Here is a 13,485-nt window from a genome sequence, read left to right on the forward strand (position 1 = left end):
ATTTTTTTATTATATTATGTTAGTCACCATACAGTACATCCCTGGTTTCTGATGCAAAGTTCGATGATTCATTAGTTGCGTATAACACCCGGTGCACCATGCAATACGTGCCCTCCTTACTACCCATCACCAGCCTATCCCATTCCCCCACCCCCCTCCCCTCTGAAGCCCTCAGTTTGTTTCTCATAGTCCATAGTCTCTCATGCTTCACTCCCCCCTCTGATTACCCCCCCTTTTTTATCCCTTTCTTCTCCTATCGATCTTCCTAGTTCTTATGTTCCATAGATGAGAGAAACCATATGATAATTGTCTTTCTCTGCTTGACTTATTTCATTTAGCATTATCTCCCCCAGTCCTGTCCATGTTGCAGCAAATGTTGTGTAATCGTTCTTTCTGATGGCTGAGTAATATTCCATTGTATATATGGACCACATCTTCTTAATCCAGTCATCTGTTGAAGGGCATCTCAGCTCCTTCCACGATTTAGCTATTGTGGACAATGCTGCTATGAACATTGGGGTGCATATGGCCCTTCTCTTCACTATGTCTGTATCTTTGGGGTAAATACCCAGTAGTGCAATGGCTTGGTCATAGGGTAGCTCATTTTTAACTTTTTAAGGCACCCCCACACTGTTTTCCAGAGTGGCTGTACAAACTTGCATTCCCACCAACAGTGCAAGAGGGTTCCCCTTTCTCCACATCCTCTCCAACATTTGTTGTTTCCTGCCTTGTCCATTTTTGCCATTCTAACTGGCGTAAGGTGGTATCTCAGTGTGGTTTTGATTTGAATTTCCCTGACGGCTAATGATTTTTTTAAAGATTTTTAAAATTTATTTATTTGACAGAGATAGAGACAGCCAGTGATAGAGGGAACACAAGCAGAGGGAGTGGGAGAGGAAGAAGCAGGCTCATAGCGGAGGAGCCTGATGTGGGGCTCGATCCCAGAACACCAGGATCACACTCTGAGCTGAAGGCAGACGCTTAACAACTGCGCCGCCCAGGTGCCCCTGATTTTTTTTTAATAATATTATTTTTTTATTATATTATGTAAGTCACCATACAGTACATCCCTGGTTTTTGATGTAAAGTTCCATGATTCATTAGTTGCGTATAACACCCAGTGAACCATGCAATACGTGCTCTCCTTACTACCCATCACCAGACTATCCCATACCCCCACCCCCCTCCCCTCTGAAGCCCTCAGTTTGTTTCTCAGAGTCCATAGTCTCTCATGCTTCATTCCCCCTTCTTCCTCCCCTTTCTTTATCCCTTTCTTCTCCTACCAATCTTCCTAGTTCTTATGTTCCATAGATGAGAGAAACCATATGATTATTATTTTTCTCTGCTTGACTGATGGCTGATGATTTTGAACATTTTTTCATGTGCCTGTTAGCCATTTGTATGTCTTCATTGGAAAAGTGTCTGTTCGTATCTTCTGCCCGTTTTTTGATTTGATTATTTGTTGCTCATGTGTTGAGTTTGAGAAGGTCTTTGTAGATCTTGGATACCCGTCTTTTATCTGTAGTATCATTTGCAAATATCTTCTCCCATTCCGTGGGCTGCCTCTTAGTTTTTTTGACTGTTTCCTTGGCTGTGCAGAAGCTTTTTATCTTTTTTTATTATAATAATATTTTTTATTATATTATGTTAGTCACTGTACAGTACATCCCTAGTTTTTGATGTAACTTTTGATGACTCATTAGTTGCGTATAACACCCAGTGCACCATGCAATATGTGCCCTCCTTACTACCCATCACCAGACTATCCCATACCCCCACCCCCCTCCCCTCTGAAGCCCTCAGTTTGTTTCTCATAGTCCATAGTCTCTCATGCTTCGTTCCCCCTTCTGATTACGCCCCCTTTCTTTATCCCTTTCTTCCCCTACTGATCATCCTAGTTCTCATGTTCCATAGATGAGAGGAAACCATATGATAATTGTTTTTCTCTGCTTGACTTATTTCATTTAGCATTATCTCCTCCAGTGCCGTCCATGTTGCAGCAAATGTTGAGAAATCGTTCTTTTTGATAGCTGAGTAATATTCCATTGTATATATGGACCACAGCTTCTTAATCCAGTCATCTGTTGAAGGGCATCTCGGCTCCTTCCACGATTTAGCTATTATGGACAATGCTGCTATGAACATTGGGGTGCATATGACCCTTCTCTTCACTATGTCTGTATCTTTGGGGTAAATACCCAGTAGTGCAATGGCTGGATCATACGGTAGCTCAATTTTTAACTTTTTAAGGGACCTCCACACTGTTTTCCAGAGTGGCTGTACTAACTTGCATTCCCACCAACAATGTAGGAAGGATCCCCTTTCTCCACATCCTCTCCAACAATTGTTGTTTCTTCCCTTGTCTTTTTTTTGCCATTGTAAGTGGCGTAAGGTGGCATCTTAATGTGGTTTTGATTTGAATTTCCCTGATGGCTAATGATTTTGAACATTTTTTCATGTGTCTGTTAGCCATTTGTATGTCTTCATTGGAAAAGTGTCTGTTCATGTCTTCTGCCCATTTTATGATTTATTTGTTTCTGGTGTATTGAGTTTGAGAAGTTCCTTATCAATCTTGGATACCAGTCTTTTATCTGTAGTGTCATTTGCGAATATCTTCTCCCATTCTGTGGGCTGCCTCTTAGTTTTTTTTACTGTTTCCTTGGCTGTGCAGAAGTTTTTCTATCTTGATGAAGTCCCACAAGTTCATTTTATCTTACCTTTGGAAATGTGTCATGGAAAAAGTTGCTGTGGCCGATGTCGTAGAGGTTGCTGCCTATGTTCTCCTCTAGGATTTTGATGGATTCCTGTCTCACATCGAGGTCTTTCATCCATTTGGAGTTTATATTTGTGTATGGTGTGAGAGAGTGGTCAAGTTTCATTCTTTGGCATGTAGCTGTCCAATTTTCCCAGCATCATTTATTGAAGAGACTGTCTTTTTTTCCACCAGATGTTTTTTCCTGCTTTATCAAAGATTAGTTGCCCAAAGAGCCGAGGGTCCATTTCTGGGTTCTGTATGCTGTTCCATTGGTCTATGTGTCTGTTTTTGTGCCAGTACCATGCTGTCTTGGTGATCACAGCTTTGTAGTATAGCTTGAAATTGGCAATGTGATCCCCCCAGCTTTGTTTTTCCTTTTTAGCAATTCCTTGGCGATTTGTGGCCTTTTCTTGTTCCACACAAATTTAAGGGCTGTTTGTTCCAGTTCTTTGAAAAATGTCATTGGTATTTTGATCGGGATGGCATTGAAAGTGTAGATTGCTCTGGGTAGTATAGACATTTTAACTATCTTTATTCTTCCGATCAATGAGCATGGAATATTTTCCCATCTTTTTCTGTCATCTTCAATGTCTTTTTTTTTTTTTTTAAAGATTTCATTTATTTGACAGAGAGACAGCCAGCGAGAGAGGGAACACAAGCAGGGGGAGTGGGAGAGGAAGAAGCAGGCTACCAGCCGAGGAGCCTGATGCAGGGCTCAAACCTAGAACGCCGGGATCACGCCCTGAGCCAAAGGCAGACGCTTAATGACTGCGCCACCCAGGCGCCCCAGTCTTCAATGTCTTTCAAGAGTGATCTGTAGTTCCTAGAATATAAATCCTTTACCTCTCTGGTTAAGTTAATTCTGAGATAACATATGATTTTTGGTGCTATTATAAATGGAATGGATTCCCTAATTTCTCTTTCTTCAGTCTCGTTCGTATATAGAAATGCAACTGATTTCTGAGCATTGATTTTTGTATCCCGCCACATTACTGAATTGCTCTATAACTTCTAGTAGTTTGGTGGATTCTTTTGGGTTCTCCATATAGAGTATCATGTCATCTGCGAAGAGAGACATTTTGACTTCTTCTTTGCCGATTTGGATACCTTTTATCCCTTTTTGTTGTCTGATTGCAGTTGCAAGGACTTCTAGTACTATGTTGAATAATAGTGGCGAAAGTGGGCATCCTTGTCGTGTTCCCGATCTTAAGGGAAAGTCTTCCAGCTTTTCCCCATTGGGAATGATATTTGCTGTAGGCTTCTCATAGATGGTTTTTATGAGATTGAGGAATGTACCCTCTATCCCTATACTCTGAAGGGTTTTAATCAGGAAAGGATGCTGTATTTTGTCAAATGCTTTTTCTGCATCTATTGAGAGAATCATATGATTTTTGGCTTTTTTCTTGTTTATATAATCTATGACACTGATATATTTGCGGATGTTGAACCACCCTTGCATCCCAGGGATGAATCCCACCTGGTCATGGTGGATAATCCTTTTAATGTACTGTTGGATCCTATTAGCTAGGATCTTGTTGAGGATTTTGGCGTCCATATTCATCAGGGTAATTGGTCTGTAATTCTCCTTTTTGATGGGGTCTTTGCCTGATTTGGGGATCAAGGTAATGGCCTCATAGAATGAGTTTGGTAGCTTTCCTTCTGTTTCTATTTTTTGAAATAGCTTTAGGAGAATAGGTATTATTTCTTCTTTGAATGTTTGGTAGAATTCCCCGGGGAATCCATCAGACCCTGGCGTTTTGTTTTTTGGAAGGTTTTTAATCACTGTTTCAATCTCTTCATAATTAATTGGTCTGTTTAAGAAATCAGTTTCTTCCTCTTTCAGTCTTGGTAGTTTATAGGTTTCCAGGAAGGCCTCCATCTATTCCAGATTACTTAATTTATTGTCATAAAGCTGTTGATAAAAGTTTCTAATAATCCGTCCTATTTCATTGGTGTTGGTTGTGACCTCTCCCTTTTCATTTGTAATCTTATTAATTTGGGACCGTTCTCTATTCTTTTGGATAAGTCTTGCCAGTGGTTTGTCTATTTTATTAATTCTTTCAATGACCAGCTTCTAGTTCTATTGATCTGCTCTACTGTACTCCTGGTTTCTAATTCATTGAACTCTGCTCTAATCTTGATCAACTGCTTTCTCGTGTATGGATTAGGCCTGTCCCTCTGTTGCTGTTCCAGCTTCTTGAGGTGAGAATATAAAAACTGCATTTTAGATTTTTCTATTTTTTTTGAGTGAGGCTTGGATGGCTATGTATTTTCCCCTTAGGACTGCCTTTGCAGTGTCCCATAGGATTTGCACTATTGTGTTTTCATTCTCATTGGTCTCCATAAATTGTTTAAATTGATTTTTGATTTCCTGGTTTACCGAATCATTCTTGAGCAGGATGGTTCTTAGTTTCCAAGTGCTTGAGTTTCTTCCAAATTTTTCCTTGTGGTTGAGTTCCAATTTCAAAGCATTGTGGTCTGCGGATATGCAGGGAATAATTTCAGTATTTTGGTATCGGTTGAGACTTTTTTTGTGACCTAGAACATTGTCTATTCTTGAGAATATTCCATGGGCATTAGAATAGAATGAGTATTCTTTTGTTCTGGGGTGTAGTGTTCTATAAATATCTATGAGGTCCAACTCCTCTAGTATGGCATTCAAAGCCCTTGTTTCTTTGTTGATTTTCTGCTTAGATGATCTATCTATTGCTGATAGTGGAGCGTTGAGGTCCTCTACTATTAACATATTTTTATCTATATGTCTCTTTATTGTGGTTAAGAGTTGGCTTGTGTATCTTGCTGCTCCCCTGTTGGGGGCATAGATATTTATAATTGTCATATCCACTTGTTGGATACATCCTTTAAGAATAATATAGTGCCCTTCTGTGTCTCTAACTATAGTCTTTAGTTTAAAATCCAATCTGTCTGATATGAGAATTGCTACCCCAGCTTTCTTTTGAGGTCCATTGGCATGTATCTTTGGGTTCAAAATGAGTCTCTTGTAGACAGCAAATGGATGGGTCATTTCTTTTTATCTAATCTGCAACCCTGTGGCATTTATGGGAGCATTCAGGCCATTTATGTTGAGACTGATTATTGAGAGAGATGATTTTAATGATGCCATGTTGCCTGTCAAGTCTTTGTTTCTATAGATTGTGACTTTCTGTTCTGTATCACTCTTGGGGCCTTTTTACTTTTATAGAACCCCCCGCAATATCTCCTGTAGTGCTGGTTTCGTGGTTACGAAATTGGTCAGTGACTGGCGATTCTGGAAGGTCTTTATTTCTCCATCAATTCTGAATGACAGCCTTGCTGGATAAAGGATCCTTGGCTGCATGTTTTTCTCTGAAAGAGCTTTAAAAATTCCCCCCAACCCTTTCTCTCATTCCAGGTCTGTGTAGACAGGTCTGATGTAATTCTGATACCTTTGCCTTGGTACGTGAGAAATTTCTTTGCCCTGGCCACTTTCAATACTGTATCCTTGGATCTAATATTTGCGAATTGCACTATGACGTGACGTGGTGTAGGTTTGTCGTGGTTGAGCTTGGGAGGGGTCCTCTCTGCCTCTTAGACACGAATACTTGTTTCCTTTGCAAGATTAGGGAAGTTCTCAGCTACAATTTGTTCAAATATCTCTTCTAGACCTCTGTTTTTCTCCACCCCCTCAGGGATGCCGATGATTCTGACATTGGAACATTTCATTGAGTCAGTAATCTCCTGTAACCTACATTCTTGAGATTGGATTTTTTTGATCCAAGTTTCTGTCTTAGATTTCTCTTCTACTAACCCATCCTCCAGTTCGCCGATACGTTCTTCTGCCTCATTCACCCTGACCGTCAGAGAATCTAGTTTAGACCGCATTTGATTCATAGTATTTTTAATTTCTGCCAGATTCGTTCTCATTTCTGCCCAAAGAGATTCTATATTCTCGTTAATATTTTTGTTAATATTTTTTTCAAGTCTACACATCATCTTGACCATTGTTACTCTGAACTCCATTTCTGATAATTTGGTTATATCCATATCCATTAGTTCTGTGGCAGAGGCCACAGACTCATTGTCTTTTCTTTGCTGGGGGGGATTTCTCCTTCTCATCATTCTGATGAGGAGAGGTTGCGGGGTTGTCCAGAGCCCAAATTATTGACTGGGACCCAGGCCGTGCGCCCTTGTTTTATAGGGATCTTAGGGATGTGGGCTTCTTGATTTTTCAGCCTGCCTTCTGGGGGAGGGGCCTGACACGCCGATACTCAGGCAACCCTGTTTGGGTAGAGTCTCCGTGTCCCCTGGGAGGGGGGATGGGAATGGGCACACTGTGAGCGGGTATTTCCAGGCTTTTGTTCTCTGGCGGCTTTCCCTGGCGGTTTGCTGTGCCTCTTCTGAGAGAGCAGCAGTGGCCGAATCTCAGCCTGTCTCAGAACAGAGGGATCGTGGACCGTTCTCCACTGATGTTCTGGCCACTTTAACTCTGTTTCTGTTGGTGCTGCTCAACCCTGCAGCGACCCAGGATGTGCGCCCCACACCTGGCGTCCCTGCCCTCACTTCCAGGGCCAGCGCGTCACTGTCCTTTGTGTTTCTAACACCGCCAGCCGCCCCCGTGCGCTCCGGAGCTCCTTCTCAGTGTGGTTCATGCACACTCCAGAGCTTCGATTTTCAGACTGGTCACGTGTGTTCCCCGGCTCACGGTCTCAGTCTGCTGTCTTGCAGGTGCCGGTCTGGTCCGTGAGTCCGCCTGCTCCCCAGTGCAGGTGGCTACCGCTTCCAGGCGCCCGAACGCGGCGGCTCCCTCCCCCTTCCGTTTATCTTCCGATACCTGTGCGCGGTTTTATGGCTCCCCGCTTCGTACCTCAATACTCAGCGCTGGAGATGTTCATTTGTAGAGATCCAGATGTATCTTCCTGCGTCTCAGGCTGGTTCCGTGGATGTTCAGGCTGGTCTGGTACCTATCCAGCTTGATGCAGGGGACCAGCTGAAAAAAAGTCCCCTGCTCCTCTGCCATCTTTTTTCTTCCCACCTGTCCTCTCCTTTTTAAAATTATGTTCAATTCAATGATTCGTTAGTTACATATAACACCCAGTGTTCCTCACAACATGTGCCCTCTTCTTTCATTTGGGACATATTCCTGGGTTCCCTCATTTTATCTAACTCTGTGTCTATTTCTATGCGTGAGGGAAGTCCGTTATGTTTCCTACTCTTGAAAGGAGTGGCCTTGTGAAGAAGAGGTAGAGGAGTGCCCTGCAGTGCAGTGTCCCCTGTTCGCCAGAACCTGGAACTCTGGAGTATCTCCTGTGTGTGTTACGTGCACTCTGCTGCTGCCTTGGCTGAGCTGCTTTGCCTTCAGCCCCGTCGTCTGCAATGGTTCTTTGCCTGTTGAGGGCAGGGTTGTTAGGGGGCCAGTCCGGGGCTGCCCTGGGCTTAAACCGAGTCAGACCAGGCATTTTCCAGAGCTGCAGCAGCGCTGAACTGCAGGGCACTATTGCAGTGTGGTCCCTTGAGAAGCTTTCACTGGTGGGTGGGGCCTGTAGTCAGACACGATGTCTGCCCCCAAACCCACTGCTGGGGCCACAGTCCAACTGGTGTGTGTGGTTGTTTTCCCCTTGCCCTTATCCTTGGGCAGGAGTCACTTTGGAGTTGTGGTGGCCTTTGTCAGGGATGCTTGCACACTGCCAGGCTTGGGGCACTGCTTTGGATAGGATCTGGCCAAGGGCATATTGGAGGGGGCAGGTCTTCAGGAGAATGTGGGGACAGGGTGCATGATGTCAGTGCTGGTCAGCCACCCAAAATTCCTGCTTCGGCCAGGGCAGGTCCACAGGAGAATGCATGACATTTTTCATGCTGCTGCTTTGATGCTGTATCTCTGTAGGGCTGTTTGTTGCGCTGTCTCTTTAAGGGTGAGGACTCAGTTTCCTATTGCCTTTCAAGCTCTTGCTGAGCCACCTGCTAGTTTTTAAAGTTCCGGTTGCTCAGCCTCACTGATAATAAAAACTCAGACTCGGTTCCTCTGGTTTTCGAAGCTATACGTTATGGAGATTTGTCTTCTCTGTGTGGGTCCCCCATGCCTGGGTTCCCGGAATAGTGTCTGGTCCTCTCCCCTCTCTGCATCACAGATCCTTTTAGCTTCTGTGCCTCTGCCCTTCCTACCCTCTCTGACGTGGCCTCTGTTCCACGTGTAATTCTGGAGCGTCTGTTCTGCTAGTCTTTGGGTCATTTTCGGGGGTATTTACACTGATGTGGGTGTTATCTAGGTGTATCTGTGGGATGAGGTGAGCTTAGAGTCCTGCTACTCCACTGTCGTCCCCCTAGAACTTTCATTTGGTTATTTTTTTGATAGTTGCTATTTCTTAGCTAAGGTTTCTTATTTTTTCCTTCATAGTGAGGATATTTCTTTTACATTTTAAGCATAGTTATTATCGCCTTTTTGTTTTTTAAAGATTTTATTTATTTATTTGACACAGAGAAACAGCCAGCGAGAGAGGGAACACAAACAGGGGGAGTGGGAGAGGAAGGAGCAGGCTCCCAGCGGAGGAGCCCGATGTGGGGCTTGATCCCATGGATCCGGATCACGCCCTGAGCCAAAGGCAGACGCTTAACGACTCAGCCACCCAGGCGCCCCTATCGCTTTTAAAAATCATCTGAGTCCCACATCTGGAACATTTTGCTGTTGATCCTCACGGATCTGTTTTCTCTTGAGAATAGGTCACGTTTTCCAGTTTTCATTTTCTCAATATCTAGTCATCTTGAATTATATCCTGGGCATTGTGATTAATATATTGAGGAAACTCTGGATTTCATTATGTTCCTCCAGAGTGTTTTTAAAAATACTTTTATTAGGCACATAATTTAGCTGGGTTCAACCAAAATTTTCTCTTTCCTGGGGTTGCCAGCTCCGATTTTAATTCACTTCTGCTAGTATTGGCTTAGTTCCTTTCAGTATCCTCTGTCCTACAGAGTTGAGTCAGCCAGACATTTGGGAAACGCGTATACACGGAATTTGGAGCTTCCCTTTCCTGACCCTCTTCCAGGATATCCTACACACCTCCTTTTCCAGCCACAGTTGTATAGGCCTTGAACCCTTTAGTTGAAAAAACTTATGGTTTTACGTGTATGTTTTAGTTGCCCTAAAATAGTGCAGACTGGACTTGCTTTCAGGGTAAAAGCCATAAAAAGTAGGAAACTCGCCTTACGTTATTTCCTTCTTCCAAGTGTTGGCCCATCTCCAGGATCTGCCTGTTTTTGTTCACTCTCCAGTGCCTTTGGATAGTTTTAGTATTTGGGCTAGAATTTAGACTTGTTATCTGCCGGAGTTTGGGTGCAATAGGAACTACTTGGTCAGCACGATTAAACTGGTTCCATCATATAATTCGTATGGTAACGTACGGTTACTGGTTTACACGTATCTACACTATCGAGCAGTGCACCTCTAAAGCCGTGTTTTCCAGCTACATCCTGACAACTCATGAAATGTTGCACAGATAACTTATTCTAGCAATTGATCAGTCTCAAAAGTCTGCAAGTGGTGTTGTTTTTTTAAATCCTGAGTGTTGGCATTATTACTGTAATCACCTTTTTCTGTGACTTGCAATATTCTTAAGTGAAAGATAAAAATTGGGGTTGGAGCTAGTGTGCAAACAGACACTTCAGTCACGGCCAACCGGACCACATATTGTAGATGGCTTCACCTAGCAGAGATTCCTAACCCAATCTGCTCTTCTCTGCCTTTTCTATAGACTGCGAAACAGAAACACTCTTGAAGTATTTCTTCCTGTGTTAGAGGTTAACATGAGACACAGTTGTGGGCACTGGAATGTAAATGGAAGTCTGCTCTCCTTTCCAGATGTAGGGGGAATTAAGGTGAGAGAGCGAGTGAAAAGGGAGTAGGAGTAATGGATTTTAGGTCCTTGGGAGTTCCAAGAGTTATTAAAATAAGAAAGAAGGGATAAGCTGGTAAAACAAGAGTTGGTGATTAGAATGGAATGTTTGAATCTGAGATTACAGAGGGGTTTCCATTTATCTTAAATTGAACTAACACAGGATATCATTAGTTTCAGATGGAGAGTTCAGTCATTCATCAGTTACATATTACACTAGTGCAAGGAGCATGAGAGAAAACAGGAGACCATTTGGAAGAGTCAGAGTCCTGGGGGGGGGGCAACTTTCTTCATTGAACTTTCGTAATAGTTGCTGAGAATGCCTCAGTAAACTGTCCAAGCCTGAGAGCAACTGTATCATAAACTGCAGAGTAGGTCAACTTTCTCTGACCCTAAAAGTCTATACTCACTAGCTCTCTTTTCATTTATATATAAAAATGTATATAAATGTTATCCTGGCACATTTCAAATATAAAGAATACAAAGAATTAAATAACCATTTACACGCCATCCAACTTTTGTGAATCTACCCCATTTCCAGCATGCATTATAACCTCCTCATTCCTGTGACCTGTCTACCCAAAGGAATATAATACAGTCATTAAAGATTGATTTCATGAAGAAAGTCCTTGTATGTTTCTAAGGAGATAAATCAAAGACTTTAATAAACATGTCTAACCACATATCTAAAAGAAAATCAATACAGATAAAAACATACTAGGGTACTTTTGGAACTAGAGTTTCATCTGAATTTAATTCCCTTCCCAATTTTTATAAATCACAAGATGAGAGGAGAACATGAAAGAGAATATAAACTTTAGAAAAGAATCTAACTTTATTTCAGATGAATAATATAACTGGATTGAATGGAGATTTTTTTTTTAAAAAGGAAATAGACAAAGTACTTTGTTTAAAAGTTATTTTGCCTATTTATATACTTGGTCTAAAGAGAAAAAGACCCATAAACAAATCCCAAACACACTCAGGTTTGTTTTTTACCGTGTTCTCATGTAGCAACTCCAAACTGCTTGCTGTGTATTAAGAGGACTGAACAGATCAGTAGACAGACCGCTGGTAGTGGGAGCCAACTGGACTGTGGACAAGAAGTTAACGTGGGATAAGGAAAACCTAGACATACTTATTTGAAGTTGGAGGTATCCATATTTCACACATATAGGTGAAAGACTGATATCCCACTAATGATGAGGACACACAGCACCCAGATCTTGGTTTCTAAATACCATTCCGTGCAAAGGAATCGGGTCTCTGTAGGGTCTGGCTGCCGTGGGCAGGATACACGATAAACCCGAGATACTATTATACCAGAAAACAAGCATTCATAATGATGATAGAGAAAAGAGACCTAGGGAAGTAGGGAAAACTCCTCTAAGCACAGAATGCCAAATGCTGAGTATAAGAGGAATGACGGACCAAGAAAGCCATCACTTTGCAATCATCGTAATAACTGATTCAGACAAAAATATCGGTGAACCCTAAAACTAGCAGGTGAAAGATGAGGTAGTTATTACATAAAAATCCCTCCACAAATTAGTTATTAATTTCAAGGGCAGAACCACAATTTTACCGTGGAGAAACCTTGAAGTCCAGTTTATTCAAGGGATGAAAACTCTCACTGATAAAACCTATGTTTCCTGTTGTAACGCACTGAGAACTGTGTGTCACTCATGGAATAGTCTTGCCACACTAACCTGAACCCCATCATGAGCAATCAAACCCAAATTCAGGAATGTTCTACGAAACACCCCACACTTCTCAAAGATATCAATTTCATGAAAGACGAAGGCTGTGGAGCTGATCCAGCTTTAAAGACAAAAGAAACATGACAACTTAATGCAGGGTATGACCCGTTTTAAGATTAGATCCTGGAACAGGAAAAAAAAACCGATTGAAATATATTGTGGAACAGCTGTGGGATTTGAAGAAGCTGTAGATTAGAACATATTATAAACAAAGCATGGTAGTCTTAAAATACGTTTGCAAATTCCTTGACACTCCTCTTAGCAAGAGGTGGAGTCCACGCTCCTGTCCTCGATCCTGGATGGGTTTCTGTGACTGCCTCCTCACATCGTAACACTCTAACCTCCAAGGGCAGAGCAGACGAGGCCACAGTACTTCTGCTGGTTTTTCTTGGGTTGCTCTGAGCCTCCACGTAGCATCCAGTCACTAGGAAGTGGCCAGGCCAAAGGGGCCACATAGAGCTGGAAAGACATCCCCAAGGAACCAAAGCTGTTTGGGGCTCTCCGCTCAGGTGCTAGACAGTTGAGTGTTCTGGCTGGACTGTGATCACAGGAGACCGATACCCTAAGGCTATCTAGGAATCCTTTGTTGTTCTTGCATCTTTTCTAAAAGTTCAGAATACATTGAAAATAAAGGCTTTAAAACACTCTCAGGGGCGCCTGGGTGGCAGAGCGGTTGAGCGTCTGCCTTCGGCTCAGGGCGTGATCCTGGCGGTCTGGGATCAAGCCCCACATCGGGCTCTTCTGCTAGGAGCCTGCTTCTTCCTCTCCCACTCCCCCTGCTTGTGTTCCCTCTCTCGCTGGCTGTCTCTATCTCTGTTGAATAAATAAAATCTTTAAAAAAATAAAAAAAAAAACTCTCAAAACATTACAAGTTTAAAAATTTACTATAATACCCCCTTTTAAAGTAATCAGATCACACTCATACAGGTGAGAATATCCTACATAGAGATAATACATCTATGGGTATGACTGTGATCTGGTTGACTTTAAAGGGGGCGCTACGGATTGACGTGTAGAGATCTCTTCCAAAGCCCTATGTCTCTGGCCACTTTTCTATGCATGTCCTGGGCATCTACCGATGTTCGTAACCACAAATCTACTTTTT

Source organism: Ursus arctos, unplaced genomic scaffold (genome assembly GCF_023065955.2).
Source record: "Ursus arctos isolate Adak ecotype North America unplaced genomic scaffold, UrsArc2.0 scaffold_19, whole genome shotgun sequence".
NCBI classification, from domain to species: Eukaryota; Metazoa; Chordata; class Mammalia; order Carnivora; family Ursidae; genus Ursus; species Ursus arctos.